Raw genomic sequence first — 16,235 nt, 5'->3', positions numbered from 1 at the left:
GTATGTGTTGTTATCATTTCCCTTTCCGCGGCATTCAGAGTCGTTGGACTTGTGGCATTTGTTGTTTGGTAGCTTCTTCCGGTTGATCTTGCCATCTGATTTGGAGGGTTTGGCCTCAATTTTCGGGATGAATGACACGATGAGAGCAGAGAAGACGATGAAGAGGAAGAATAAGAGAGACTGATTCATTTTTCTCACAAGTAAGCCTGATTTGAGCTATTTTCATGAAATTTGGAGGGAATGCAGACATTTTATAGAGATTGTAGGATACTTTTTATTATGATGCCAAAGTGAAATTTTTTTGTTTGTGAAAAAAAGAAGCATATATTTCATCACTCATGCCATGATAAAACTGACTCTAGTAAACATTTATACTGTATAGAGATCTTAACATGGTTTAATACATAGAGATAGCACTTCTTACTTAATTTTAACAAATCATCAAGAATCAAATGATGTTACTAAGCATCAAACCATGTGATATCCAAGCCGCCCCATTCGCCCTGAGGAACCCCCAAGGCTTTCCACACAGCTTTTGAGGCATCGACGATGTTGTTAGGACACGGAGGCTGATAGTCGTGATCTTCGTCACATCCCATGGTGGAATCACACTCATCCACCACCATTGCTGTCACACTCCGGCCACTGCCACTTATAGTTACATTTTTGAGGCATCTGCTCCCTCCGCTGTACCAACCAGTTGATAGCGCAACAACTGGAGTGTCATCAGAGTGGTACTGATTGTCACATTCTGATGGACCGCCTCCGTCTCCACCCTTCTGGAAGCTGTTGATGGTGAGAACTGCTTTCGTGCTTCCTGAGACAGGGGGAGAACATTTGTAAGTGGTGTAAAGCTTCCCTTGTTTACAGCAGTCGGAGTCGTTTTCCTGGTTGCATTGACCCGGAGGTGGTTTCTTTCCTCTGATTTTGCGCAAGATTGAAGACGGCCCTCCAACGCCTGAGCAGCAAGGATGATTAGCAAAGCAAAGATGGCTACTTTCTTGAGGTTCTCCATATTTCTTTTACAATTAGTATTGAAACACTAAATATTGGATGCAGAAATGTGATGAAGTTTAGGAGCATATATAGATTTATTTTTAGTAGAAACGCCAAGAAAGTACTCAGGGTATGTGACTATCTGTGTACAAAATGACAGAGATAGAGTCTTATGCTCAACTGAAATACCGTCGCAGTTGATCCTTTTTTCACCGTCGTCAAGACTCATGCATTGGCCTATATCCTATTCTTTGACCCCAAAACTTTGAACGGGGCGTTATGATTCCTATCATCTCTTCATTAACCTGGATAAAAAATTTCATGTAAAACTGTAAGAAGAGTTTATAGGTTTCAGCCATTTGGAGAGTTGTTTGATGCTTCATTTCTTTATTAGCTCCTTTTTGTTTGTAGAATCCAGAAGCTAACCATCCATTAAATGATAAATCCAAGTTTTATTACCACAATCTTACTTTTTTCACTGCCTTGCATACTAGGAGTGTATTTTGAGATCAACCAATGTGATGAAGTCTTGTAACTTTCTATAAATAGTACTCCAGTAGTATGTATACACATACCTTGATAAGCTTAGGAGGCTACATGGTTAGATTTTTTTGGACCAAAACAGCCAAACCTTTATCCGTATGCATCAGTCTATACATTTTATCTAACAAAGCTGCAATTGAATTCCGGGTCTGGTGTTGATCAAGCATCAGACCACTTGATTTCCATTTCACCCCAGGCACTTCCAGAGCAGCTTTAGAAGCATCAACAATGTTGTTGGGGCATGGCGGCTGATAGTTGAATCACACTCGTCCACCACCATGGAAGCCACACTCTCTCACTGCCATGAATTGTCAATCGATTGGGGTGTCGTCTGAGTGATACTTGCTGATGGCTCTCCAGCATCCTCATTTTTTCCCAGAAGCCACTTGGTTTGCAGGTTTGGCTTCAGCGTCGACATGATCAGAACAGAGAAGACCAATAACGATAAGGCATACTTGCTAAATGCGTATTTATAGTGCTTGATACAGTTAAAACATGGTCTGCTAAAAACAGAGCTAATGATGCGTTCGAGGATTTTCCTTGGTGGCATAAACAAGGAATCCTTGTCATTTTTTCATGTTGTCACAAATATGTGCTCAGTGAATCTTTGCTATATGGAATAGGTTGATTTTTTTGACATGGTTGAATCTTGTAAGTTGTAAGATTTGAAAAAGTATGTAATATATTGAGTTTTTGATTGGAAAAATATAAATGGAGAAATCCATTTTCTCAAAGCCCAGACCAGTAGGAAAAGATTCATTAAAATGAACATGAACTACCGTGATTAATCACATAGCATTTCAAACAATTGTGCTTCTTAAGAATTTTGATATACCCTTTTCACCATGGATGCAATGCGAAAATTAGTACTTGTAAAAACTGAGATTGACAGAATATTCATAACATGATTTGCTAAGCATTACACAATACTTTTACACAAGTTATAGAAAATTATGAGATAATATTAAGAATCCGACCAGGTGATATCCAAGCCGCCCTGAGGAACCCCCTGTCAAACATACCAAGTATGAAGAGCATAATTAGAGGAGAAATATATGTAATTGATATAGCATTAATATGTAATACATTCTCTTAGAATAGGGTGATCTCTTACCTAAAATACATTGTAATCTCTCCTACATAAGGAGGAAGAACTGCAGCATACAGATATCAAGAAATACAAGAATCATATTCTCCCAAAAACTCTCTCATCCCTTAGAATTGCCCTATGAATCGCATAACTCTCGATAACCATCTTTGAGATGGTATCAGAGCGGGTTGCCGACTGTGGGTTATATTTAACTGACCCAGCAGTATATCTGGGCCGAAACCAAAAAAATGACTGACCCAGCAGTATAACTGGGCTGAAAATTTGGGCCAGTGGTCCTGCCGATCAAAAAAATTGGGCTGATTGTCCAATCGATCATTAAAAAAAAATCCAACCCCTCCAAGATTCACCTTGAAGGGTTTGAGGGAGGGTGTTGGCAATTGAAACATAAAATGAATATAAAAATATTCCACATCGGTGTACACAAAGAGCTTAATCCACTATATAAGTCTCATGGGTCTCTCCTCCTATCACCAATTGGTTTTAGGATGGAACCCATGGATTTCTATCATGGTATCAGAGCAGGTATGGACTCAAAAAAAAGTTCATCATCGTCCGTAATATACCTTTCCCGACCTTTTGCGACCTGCAAACAACCAAAAGAAATCATGTCAGAATGCGTGCTTTCTAATACAGAAACACCAAATCAGCCAACGTTTGGAGCCGATCTCGCCGCACAATTTGCGGTATTTCCGAGACAAAGCCTCGGCGCCATACCAAACAAAACAACCAAGTTTAATCACTCCGAATCGTCGAGTGAAATCAAGGAATCCACGAACGATTTGATTCCTGCAATTGGAGCAAAAAATCAAGGAATAGCCTCTGATCTCGCAGCCCGCAGCCGATCCGTTCTCCCACCAAGGGCCACCGATCGGCCGTGGAACAAGCGGGCGGACGACGACAAGAGCCGGCTGACGTGCTCGCACTGTGGAGGCACGACCACTATAAATCGGGGAGGCCGGGCGGTGGCTGTGATAGGGGAACAAGCTACCAACGCCGAAAAACCAGCGGGCAGCACCGGACCGGTGCGTGGGAGCGACGGAGGTGAAGGAGGAGATCGATGGAGTGTGGAGGGGGCGAAAGCTTCGACGGCTATGGTTCTGTCCGTCGCATGTATGGAGAATGAGGGTTTCTCCCAAATAAAACCCTCCACTTCCCGATTATCACACAAATTACCCCATCCTCTTTCTTTATCTCATAAAAGACCCACTAGTTTCCAGATATTGCAGAATAAACCCCACCACATAACTTCTTACCAAAACAGACCCCCAAACTCTCACATATTCAAATCACAGCCCCACAAAAAGCAAAAATTACAACCAGACCCCTCCTTTGCAAAAACCTTGCAAATTACACCCCAATCTTCCAACCACCTCGAAAACAACCCTACCATACCATGTCAAAACCCTTTCGATGCCTTAGCCTGTTCCTCCACATCCAACTCTGAACAAAAAGACCCTCACTGGATTTTTGACTGTGGAGCAACCGATACAATCTCATTCGACGCCTCAGATTTTGTATCTCTTGCCAAATCAACAAAAACCTATGTCCAAACCGCTAGCGGAGACCTAGCAACAGTTATGGGGGCTGGCACAATCAACATTTCGCCCACACTATGCCTCTCTAATTGCCTTTTTGTTCCATCTCTGTCCCATAAATTGTTATCAATTAGTCACGTGACCAGAGAACTGAACTGCAAGTTACTAATGCAACCTCGATTTTGCATGTTACAGGATATCAAGACGGGAACGATAGTTGGGCGTGGCACTGAGCGACACGGCTTGTATTATGTGGACGAGATAGCCCAACAGAGTGCTGCGTTGATGCTGACTCCCGGACCGACTGACAGACAGGCTTGGCTTTGGCATCGTCGGTTAGGACACCCATCTTTGGGGTATTTTCGCCTTCTTTTTCCCGAGTTAGCTAGATCATTGAACTCTTTTCACTGTGATACTTGTGTGTTAGCTAAAAACCATAGACATTCATTCAAGATAAACAACACTAGAGTGAAATCTCCTTTTGCTTTAGTCCATTCCGATGTTTGGGGTCCGGCACCCATCGCTGGGGGGCAAGGTTTCCGGTATTTTGTGCTCTTTATTGATGACTACTCCCGCATGTCCTAGATTTATTTCTTAAAAAATAAACATGACGTGTTTGATAAGTTTGTAGACTTCTATAACCTTATTCAAACCCAATATAAACACACCATCCAGATCCTTAGATCCGATAATGGGGGGAATTTGTCAATCATAAAATGCAAGAATTTTTTAGGAATACAGGGCTAGTCCACCAAACCTCATGCGCTTACACTCCAGAACAAAATGGGGTTGCGGAACGGAAAAATCGTTACATCCTAGAAATCACACGAGCTCTTTTAATTGAGTCCAAAGTACCGAAATCCTTCTGGCCCGAAGCTGTCGCCACTGCCGTATACCTCATAAACCGTCTTCCAACGGGAATACTCAACTTTAAAACTCCCCTCGATACCTTTTCCCAACATTTTGAAATGGCATCATCCCTATCTCTTGAACCTAGAGTGTTCGGGTGCTCGGTCTTTGTTCATATTCCTAAGCAAGACCGTTCCAAATTCGACCCTTGTGCCCTTAAATGTGTTTTTCTTAGCTACGGTAAAAATCAGAAAGGCTATAGATGCTATGACCCAAAAACCCGTAGAATACACACCACCATGAATTGCGATTTTGTGGAAGGAGAATATTTCTACACCCAATCTAGCAGTCAGGGGGAGACACAACCTTCAGACCAAAGTCCTCACAACGACCTCCTAGATTGGCTGCCAAGTATCCAAAATAACCAGTTAGGGGGAGAGCCTCAGATAAGGGAACCACAGTTAGGGGGAAAACCTCAGACAAGGGAACCACAAATAGGGGGAGAACCTCAGACAAGGGAACCACAGATAGGGGGAGATCCACAGCCAAGTCCTGTCATAAACGTTGGTCCAACTGAGGAAACTAGCAACACCGCTGGGCCGTCGAGTCCTGTAATGCAAAACGAGGAACAAAGTGACACTACCCGACCATCAACCCCGCCTTCGATTCCCGAGGTAATCAGTTCAGATGTTGATACTAATCTTGACAGGAATAGTGACGACCGTGAAACTAGTGGAGATACACAGGATCCATACGAACTGCCCCCACGGAGAACAAGAGGGGTACCTCCTAGACGATACTCACCAGATTGGAAAGGGAGAAAGGCAAAATACGCAGTTTCCAATATTGCGCAGGGTCACTTATCAGAAATGGCCCGGGCCTTCGAGATGGCTTTATATGAGGAAGAAGACATCCCACAATCATTTGAGGAGGCAAGCAAACACAAACACTGGAGAGAAGCTATGAAGAAAGAAATAGACGCTCTAGTCAAGAATGGCACATGGGAGAAATGTACGATGCCCAAAGGAAAGAAACCAGTTGGATGCCGGTGGATATTCACCATAAAAAGAAGAGCAAATGGTTCAATCGAGAGATACAAGGCGAGACTCGTGGCAAAAGGATACACCCAAGTATATGGGGTAGATTATGAAGAGACATTCTCTCCTGTGGCTAAAATGGAGACTGTGCGAACACTACTATCTGTTGCGGCATGCAAAGACTGGAATCTACACCAGTTTGATGTGACTAACGCCTTCCTCCATGGAGAACTGGAAGAGAACAAGGAAGTATACATGGAGGTTCCACCAGGTTTTTCTGAAGAATTTGGAGATGGAGAGATATGTCGGCTGCGGAAGACCTTGTATGGGTTGAAACAATCCCCGCGGGTCTGGTTCGGCAGGTTCTGCCAAGCCATGCTCAAGCACGGATTTCAACAAAGCCAGTCCGATCACACACTCTTCACAAAAAGAGGAGACAACAAGGTAACTTGTTTGCTTATCTACGTTGATGATATGATTATCACAGGAGATGACATAAAAGAGATCCAGAGGTTAAAGGAGAATTTGTTCAAAGAATTCGCGATGAAAGATTTAGGAGCACTGAAATACTTCTTGGGGATAGAAGTGTTGCGATCCAAACACGGAATATTCCTAAGGCAGAAAAAGTATGTTCTAGATCTATTGGCGGAAACAGGTCTCCTTGAATGTAAGCCTGCAGACACTCCTATGGTCCCTAACCATGGTCTGAAGATAGAGGAAGGAGCAGAGCTCGCTGACAGAGAAAGTTATCAACGGCTTGTCGGAAAACTTATCTATCTCTCACACACCAGACCCGACATTGCATACGCCGTGGGTATTATAAGTCAGTTCATGCACCTACCTCAAGCGAGTCACATGGAAGCTGCATTGAGGATCATGCGTTATTTAAAAGGAACTGTAGGATATGGGGTGTTCCTAGCAAAGAGAGAAGAATTGGAGATTGATGGATACACCGATGCTGACAGGGCAAGCAACCCGGTGGATAGAAAATCTACGGGAGGCTACTTTACTTTCATAGGGGGAAACTTGGTTACTTGGAGGAGTAAGAAACAGAAGGTTGTAGCTCTATCTAGTGCCGAGGCAGAGTTCCGAGGAATGAAGAGTGGACTCATGGAAATTCTCTGGCTAAGGAGGTTGCTCACAGAAATTGGGTTCCCACCTACTCGAAAGAGCCAGCTGTTATGTGACAACAAGGCCGCCATCAGCATATCAGAAAACCCAGTACAACACGACAGAACGAAGTACGTCGAAGTTGATCGGCACTTCATCAAAGAAAAACTAGACGGTGGTATCATTGAGTTTCCATTCGTCCGTTCTGAAGAACAACTCGCGGACATTCTAACCAAAGCAGTTCTGCCGAAGGTCTTCAAGGAAACATTAGCCAAGTTAAGCATTGGAGATACCATTGCTCAACTTGAGGGGGAGTGTCAAACATACCAAGTATGAAGAGCATAATTAGAGGAGAAATATATGTAATTGATATAGCATTAATATGTAATACATTCTCCTAGAATAGGGTGATCTCTTACCTAAAATACATTGTAATCTCTCCTACATAAGGAGGAAGAACCGCAGCATACAGATATCAAGAAATACAAGAATCATATTCTCCCAAAAACTCTCTCATCCCTTAGAATTACCCTATGAATCGCCTAACTCTCGATAACCATCTTTGAGACCCCCAAGGCTTTCCAGACGGCCTTTGAGGCGTCAACAATGTTGTTAGGACATGGTGGCTGATAGTCGTGAACCTCATCACACCCCATTGTGGAATCACACTCATCCACCACCATTGCTGTCACACTGGCCATTGCCACTTATAGTTACGTTTTTGAGGCATCTGCTCCCTCCGCTGTACTATCCAGTTGATAGCGCGACGACTGGAGTGTCATCAGAATGGTATTGATTGTCACATTCTGATAGGCCGCCTCCATCTCCACCCTTCTGGAAGCTGTTGATGGTGAGAACTGCTTTCGTGCTTCCTGAGACAGGGGGAGAACATTTGTAAGTGGTGTAAAGCTTCCCTTGTTTACAGCAGTCGGAGTCGTTTTCCTGGTTGCATTGCCCTGGAGGTGGTTTCTTTCCTCTGATTTTTCCACTCTGATTGCAAGATTGGAGTCGGCCCTCCAACACCTGAGCAGTGAGGACTGTTAGAAAAGGAAACATGTCAATTAGAATCAATTGTGTGATAAGGAAATATAGCAATTAAAATCAATCACACTAATTAGGAGATTGCTAGAATATTGTATAATAAATGTCTTACCTTGTACATCATCTTCTCAACCCTATTTAAAGGGTGCATTATTGTACAGAGACATCATCTTATTTTTCAATAAAAACATAGTGTTTCCTCCTCTCTAATATGTCGTCTATACTATTTCACATGGTACCAGAGCAGGTTTGGACTGAGAAAAGGTATCATCATCGTCCTTGATACCTTTCTCGGCCCTTTCCCGTGTTACCTTCCTCGGCCCGTACCTGTACTAGCAAGATGTCAAATGAAGAAGACAAAAAATTAACAGAAACTACCAACCAGTCCATGACGGACGATTTTGCCCGGCAATTTGCCAACTTCATGCGCAATAGTTTTGCGATGAATCAAAATCAAAACAACCCACCAGAAACCGCGGTTGTGTCATACAGAATCGACACACAGCCCCTCCATATCGGGGGGGACAAACTCAACGGGGAGAATTACGCTCTCTGGTCCGTACTCATGAAGGCGACAATAAGTGGTCGGGGGATGATATCTCACGTAACCGAAGTTCCACCTTCCCCACCACGAACCGACCCAGCCTTCACGCAGTGGCAACAGGCTGATCACTGTGTGTTCACGTGGCTGACCCAAAATATTGAATCTCGACTAGTCGGTCGAATCTCACAACATCCGACGGCCAAGCACATCTGGGATGCGTTGGCCGTCACATATGGAAGCGGAGGAGACAGAATTCAAGTATACGATCTCCAATTCAGAGCGAGTACACTGAGACAAGGGAATAACTCATTAGACGAAATATGGAGCAAGTTGCAGGAGATATGGATTTCAATTGATCAAAAACAGAGCAATCCGATGAAGTGCCCTGAAGATATTGAAATCCACAACAAATTCATACAAGATCAGAGATTATGCCAATTTGTCTACGCAATCGACAGCAAATATGAATCAACCAAGAGAGAAATACTGAAATTAAATCCACTTCCCTCCGTCGATTTCGCGTATAACCTAGTCCAGCAAGAGGAGATGCACCTTCAGATATTACAAACGGCGAACAAAGGTGGAGCAGTCACCACCGATGGAATCGGGGCGGGCCTCGCCGTCCGAGGGTGGCAGAACCACACCGGCGGCTCGCGGGGTGGTGGTCGCGGCGGGAGTGGGAGAAAGCATACCAATCAGAGCGATGAGGAGGACAAATCGAAGTTAGTATGCTCCTATTGCAAACGGAAGAAGCATACGAAGGAGTCGTGCTTCGAGCTCATTGGATATCCCGACTGGTGGGAAGAAAAGCATGGCAAACCGCCACCGCCGCCGCGAACGCCCTGGACCAGGAGATTGGAGGCGATCTCGCTACAACCCAACCCGCGAACCAGACTGGGACGGCCAATTTCGTCGCTGGAATGAATGAGAGCATCATCGCCGATTGGGGTGAGGGTTCGCGTGGAGAAGAAGACGCGATGGAGGCGGAGTCTAGGGTTACAGGTAAAAGAGGATTTGGGGCTTCTTCTATTAGAAGGCCCCAAACTTCAAACAAATTTCAAAATCTACCCCAGATCCCTATTAAATGCCGAAAATCACCCAATTTTTCTTATAACTCCACAAATACCCCAATTTTATGCAAAAATCAATTTCAGCCCCTCAGGAATTATGGAATTGCGTGTCAGGTATCTCGTGAATGTGAAAAAAATAATAAATGGATATTTGATTGTGGGGCAACTGATACGATAACCTATGATGCCTCGGATCTTACAGAAATTCAAAAACCTCAGAAATCCCATATTCAGACGGCTAATGGGGAGTTTACCAAAGTTGAGGGGGCCAGGACTGTAAAAATATCACCTACCCTTCAATTATCTAATTGCCTTTACATTCCTTCAATGTCTCATAAACTGTTGTCTATCAGCCATGTCACAAAGGAATTAAATTGCACTTTATTGATGCAACCCCATTTCTGTCTATTGCAGGATATCCGAACCGGGGAAATAATTGGACGTGGCACTGAACGTGATGGGCTGTACTATGTAGACGAGATAGCTCAAAAAGGGACCGCCATGCTAACTCACGGGTCTGCCGATAGGAAAGCTTGGCTTTGGCATCGGCGCTTGGGACATCCTTCTATCGGTTACTTAAAATTATTATTTCCTAGTTTTGTTTCTAAACATGATGAGCATTGTGAGACCTGTTTTTTGGCCAAAAGCCACCGAACCTCTTATCCATTGAATAATACTCGTGTTGATTTCCCTTTTTTCTTAATCCACTCTGATGTTTGGGGGCCCGCACCTTTTCTCGGGGGACAGGATCTTAGATACTATTTAATTTTTGTGGATGACTGCACTCGCATGACTTGGGTATATTTCATGAAACAAAAATCCGAGGTCTATACACATTTTTCACACTTTTTCCACCTCATAAAAACCCAATACCAACACTCTATAAAAATCATGAGATCCGACAATGGAAGAGAATTTGTTAATTCGGCCATGAAACAATTTTTTCAAGAAAATGGCCTGATTCATCAAACCAGTTGTGCCTATACTCCCGAACAGAATGGTGCAGCTGAAAGAAAAAACCGTTCCCTCCTTGAAATGACCCGGTCCATGCTCATTGAGTCAAAAGCCCCAAAACATTTCTGGCCAGAAGCCATTGCCACCTCAGCCTACCTTTTGAACAGATTACCCACAAGTATCCTCAAATACCAAACACCACTCCAAGCCCTGTCTTCCTTTACTAAAATTCCACCACCTCTAACTCTTGAACCACGAGTCTTTGGGTGCTCCGTTTTTGTTCATACCCCAAAACATGAACGAACCAAACTATCTCCTTGTGCAATTAAATGTGTCTTCGTGGGGTATGGGATAAACCAAAAGGGGTATAGGTGCTTTGATCCTAAAACTAACCGCACGTTTGTCACAATGAACTGCAATTTCCTTGAAACCGAATACTTTTATACCCACCTTAGCAGTCAGGGGGAGAATAATAGTAAGGACCCGCTAAGTTGGATATCAGCGCCGATGCCAACACCGAGTAATCATCCCGCAGCGGACCTAACAGAGGCGACAGTAAGCAATCCCGCTGAGCAGGTCTCTGAAGTAGGACATCCCGTCCCTGAAGGTGACACACAACCAACTACTTCCCCGTTAAGGCTATCCGATGTAAGTTCTGATAACCCTGCTTCTCCAATTGTCTTTACTACTGATGATGTAAGTGTAGAGGAAGAAGCAGGCCCCGATGTGGTGAACTCGGTTCAAGAAACCAGTGAGGTAGAAGAAGTGGAAGGAATTGACCCTGACACAGGGGGGTACATTCTTCCACCCCGGGCCAACAGGGGGGTTCCGCCAAAAAGGTATACCCCTGAGAGAGTTAACAGGAAGGCTCGCTATTCTGTTGCTTGCCTAGTTACGAGTCACCTGAGCGAAATGGCTCAAGCATTTGAGAAGGCACTGTATGAGGAAGAAGAGATCCCACAGTCATGGGAAGAGGCTATGCAACATAAGCACTGGAGAGAGGCAATGCAAAAGGAAATAGATGCACTGATCCGGAACGACACTTGGGAAACATGCATCTTACCCAAAGGAAAACGACCTGTAGGATGTCGATGGGTTTTCACTATCAAGAGGAGACCAGATGGCTCAATTGAGAGGTACAAAGCACGGCTAGTCGCGAAGGGCTACACCCAGACATATGGGGTGGATTATTCAGAAACCTTCTCTCCGGTGGCTAAGATGAACACAATTCGAGTCCTATTGTCTGTGGCAGCAAATAGAGATTGGCCACTACACCAGTTCGATGTGACGAACGCCTTCCTTCATGGTGAGTTAAAAAAGGAAGAAGATGTGTATATGGAGGCCCCTCCAGGATTCGCAGCAGATTTCAAGATGGGGGAAGGATGTAGGCTAAGGAAAACTTTGTATGGGTTAAAGCAGTCTCCAAGAGTATGGTTTGGGAAGTTCGCAGGGGCAATGATTAGCTATGGATACAAGCAGAGCAACTCTGATCATACCTTGTTCCTGAAGAGGAGAGGAGATAAAATCACTTGCTTAATCATATATGTCGATGACATGATTATCACAGGTGACGACTTGGGAGAAATTGAGAACTTGAAGAAGAATCTGTTTCAGGAGTTTGAAATGAAGGACTTAGGGGATCTCAAATTCTTTCTTGGGATCGAGGTGTTGAGATCTCAGAGAGGGATCTTTCTAAGGCAGAGAAAATACATTCTGGACATTCTTGCGGAAACAGGGCTCCTAGAGTGTAAACCGGTCGATACGCCCATAGCAGTTAATCATGGATTACAGATTGATGATAAAGCCGAGTTGACCGATCGAGGGCGATATCAGCGACTAGTTGGAAAACTTATCTACTTATCGCACACTAGGTCAGACATTGCCTATGCCGTAGGGATCGTGAGTCAGTTCATGCATAAACCACAGACGGATCATATGGAGGCAGCACTCAGAATTTGTCGATATCTGAAGGGTACAACGGGACATGGAGTACTGTTCTCTAGAAATGGGAACCTTGATATTCATGGATACACAGATGCTGATTGGGCCGGGAATCCGAATGATAGGAGGTCCACCGCAGGGTATTTTACCTTCGTTGGAGGTAACTTGGTGACTTGGAGAAGTAAAAAGCAGAAAGTGGTGGCTCTTTCCAGTGCCGAGGCAGAGTTTCGGGGTATCAAGAGTGGATTAACGGAGATAATGTGGCTAAGAAGGCTGATGAAGGAACTTGGTCTCTCTCCAGGAATGAAGTGCTTACTATACTGTGATAACAAGGCCGCGATAAGCATTTCAGAAAACTCAGTTCAACACGATCGAACCAAACATGTCGAGGTAGACAGACACTTTATCAAAGAAAATATTGAAAGGGGAATTGTTGAGCTACCATTTGTTCGCTCAGAAGATCAGCTTGCCGACATATTGACAAAGGCAGTCAATACGAGAGCCTTTGGCGATGCTCTTTGCAAATTGAGTATTGAAGACCTCACCACTCAATTTGAGGGGGAGTGTTAGAAAAGGAAACATGTCAATTAGAATCAATTGTGTGATAAGGAAAGATAGCAATTAGAATCAATCACACTAATTAGGAGATTGCTAGAATATTGTATAATAAATGTCTTACCTTGTACATCGTCTTCTCAACCCTATTTAAAGGGTGCATTATTGTACAGGAACATCATCTTATTTTTCAATAAAAACATAGTGTTTCCTCCTCTCTAATATGTAGTCTATACTATTTCACAAGGACGATTAGCAAAGCAAACAAGGCTACTTTCTTGAGGTTCATCATCTTGTACTAGATTGCTGTATGTTTGATGCTGAAATGGGACCATGTGATCTGTTTTATGTAACAAGATCGGCCGAATTCAACACACAGTGTATCAACCGAAATGGAATGCAAGAAACAAGCAATGAACTCAGCGATTTTACGTGGTTCGATCGGAATGATCTACGTCCACGGGAGAACTCTAGTATTCTTTGTATTGATGATGAAGATCGAGAATTACAAATGTTGCACACTCAAGAATCCACACATACACTTTATACAATCTCTATACAAGCTGAATTAAGCTAAAACGCAGTAGCTAATCAACTGACCAACATGAACACGCAAGGACGAGCGATTCCAATCGATACTCTTCAAGATCGATGCTCCTCAAACCCTTTACCCGGCTGAGGACTCGTGCTCTGATTGCTGTTGTGAATTGTGTAATCTCTCTAGAGCTCATACGGTTATTGTGTCATCTTATATAACTCACACTCTAACCGAATCAATGAGCTGCGATCCCATGCATAGATCCTCACGTACACCCTCATGAAGCAACGGTACCCCCTTCTAATAACACTTCATGTTGTGAGACGCATAATGTAACAAATCTCCACCTCGTCTCCAACATCAACTACTGTCCTTGTCCTCCAACACCACCACGATCCTCACTTCCTCAGAATGTTCACCAACTCCATACAATATGCAAATTTTGAAGCTGGAATTACCTTAGTCAATGCATCCGCAGGATTGTGCTCAGTCTTTATCTTCTTGACCTCTATCACACCATTCCTTACTTCATCACGAATGAAATGCAATCGCACGTCTATGTGCTTGCTTCTATCATGAAAGGTTTGATGCTTGGACAAGCAAATCGCATTGCTGCTGTCACAGTTCACAGCAACCCTTTCCTGCCTTTCTCCTAAGTCCCCTAACATTCCTCTGATCCAGAAACTCTCCTTCACTGCATCAGTGAGAGCTATATACTCAGCCTCTGTGGTTGATAAAGCCACAACAGATTGCAAATTCGATTTCCATGACACTGCAGATCCAAACATAGTGAAGATATATCCTGTCTGTGATTTTCTGTTGTCCTTGTTAGAAGCATAATCCGAATCACAAAACCCTTCAACGATGTCCTTAGTTTGATCTCCAAATCCCTTGTACATAATCCCATAATCCGAGCTCCCTTTCAAGTACCTCAGCATCCATTTGAGACCCTGCCAGTGAGTCTTGCCTGGATTACTCATGTACCTGCTTGTGATGCTCACTGCATGAGCTAAATCTGGTCTCGTACATATCATTACATACATCACACTCCCAATGATGTTTGCATATGGGATGTTCTTCATTTCATTCTGCTCTTCCTCAGACTTCGGCCCTTGACTCGCACATAACTGAAACTGTTGTCCCAAAGGAGTTGAAACTGTTCTTGACTCACTCATTTGGTACTTGCTGATCAGTTTCTCTATATAGTGCTGCTGATTTAGCCACAAAATCCTTCTCTTTCTGTCCCTTATGATATCAATCCCCAAGATTCTCTTAGCTTCCCCCAAATCTTTCATTTCAAATCTGCCCATGAGGTCATGCTTCACCCTTTGAATCTCATTGATATCTGACCCAGTGACTAACATGTCATCCACGTATAAAAGCAAGAATGCTACTGCCCTTCCATCCCTTTTCTTCATGTACACACAACTATCATATTTGGAGCTTTCAAAACCAATCTGCTTCATGTGTTGATCAAACTGCAGATTCCATTGTCTACTTGACTGCTTGAGGCCGTAGATGCTTCTCTTGAGCAAACACACTTTATCTTCATCACCCTTCTTCACGAATCCCTCTGGCTGTTCCATGAAGATACTCTCCTCAAGCTCACCATGTAAGAAGGCCGTTTTTACATCTAATTGATGTAACTCCCAGTCATTTTTAGCCACCAAAGCCATGAGCATCCTTATAGAGGTGTGCTTCACCACTGGGCTGAATATCTCATTATAATCTATCCCTTCCCTCTGGTTGTAGCCCTTAGCCACTAACCTGGCTTTATATCTCACTCTATCTCCATCAGATGCTTCTATCTTTTTCTTAAAGATCCACTTGCATCCAATTAACTTTTGCAGCCTCTTTCTTGTCACAAGAATCCATGTCTTGTTTTTGAGCAAGGATTCAATCTCCTCATTCATGGCTTTGATCCACTTGTCCTTCTCCCTGGATTTTATAGCCTCCTTGTAATTTCCAGGCTCACCAGATTCAATCTCCTCTGCTGCACAGAATGCATAATATACAAGGCTGGCATTGCTGTATCTGGCTGGTCTTCTTATATTCTGTCTCCTTACTCTGTCCCTGGCTAGCATGTAATCTTGAATGTTATCATCAGTAGAGCCTCCACCTTCATTCATGACTTCGTTTTCATCCGCATCAATCTCATGAACTTGGTTTCCTCCATCAGAAGAATCTGAATCAGTATCAGGTTTCTGAACTTCATTTCTATCCAGAAACTCCACCTCAACTTGGGTATCTGATTTCTCTGGAGTCTCAGCCTCTGCTAGCTCTTTGAATGGCATTTCCAATTCTCTGAATACTACATCTCTACTGATTATCACCTTATGATTACCTGGTTCCAGAGACCATAATCTGTAACCTTTAACTCCTTTTTGATATCCAAGGAGTACACATTTGAG

The 16,235-nt window shown here is 43.5% G+C and overlaps 2 pseudogenes; both read right to left on the bottom strand.

The window, feature by feature from the left end:
• Nucleotides 1–59: 59 nt before the first annotated feature.
• Nucleotides 60–1,069, bottom strand: LOC121799146 (annotated as a pseudogene).
• A 1,434-nt stretch (nucleotides 1,070–2,503) lies between these two features.
• Nucleotides 2,504–8,612, bottom strand: LOC121800711 (annotated as a pseudogene).
• Between the last annotated feature and the right edge of the window lie 7,623 nt (nucleotides 8,613–16,235).

The sequence above is a fragment of the Salvia splendens genome, chromosome 4, assembly GCF_004379255.2.
Source record: "Salvia splendens isolate huo1 chromosome 4, SspV2, whole genome shotgun sequence".
NCBI classification, from domain to species: Eukaryota; Viridiplantae; Streptophyta; class Magnoliopsida; order Lamiales; family Lamiaceae; genus Salvia; species Salvia splendens.
The sequence above is the reverse complement of the archived record's forward strand: the minus strand, read 5'-3'. Positions and strand labels throughout refer to the sequence as shown.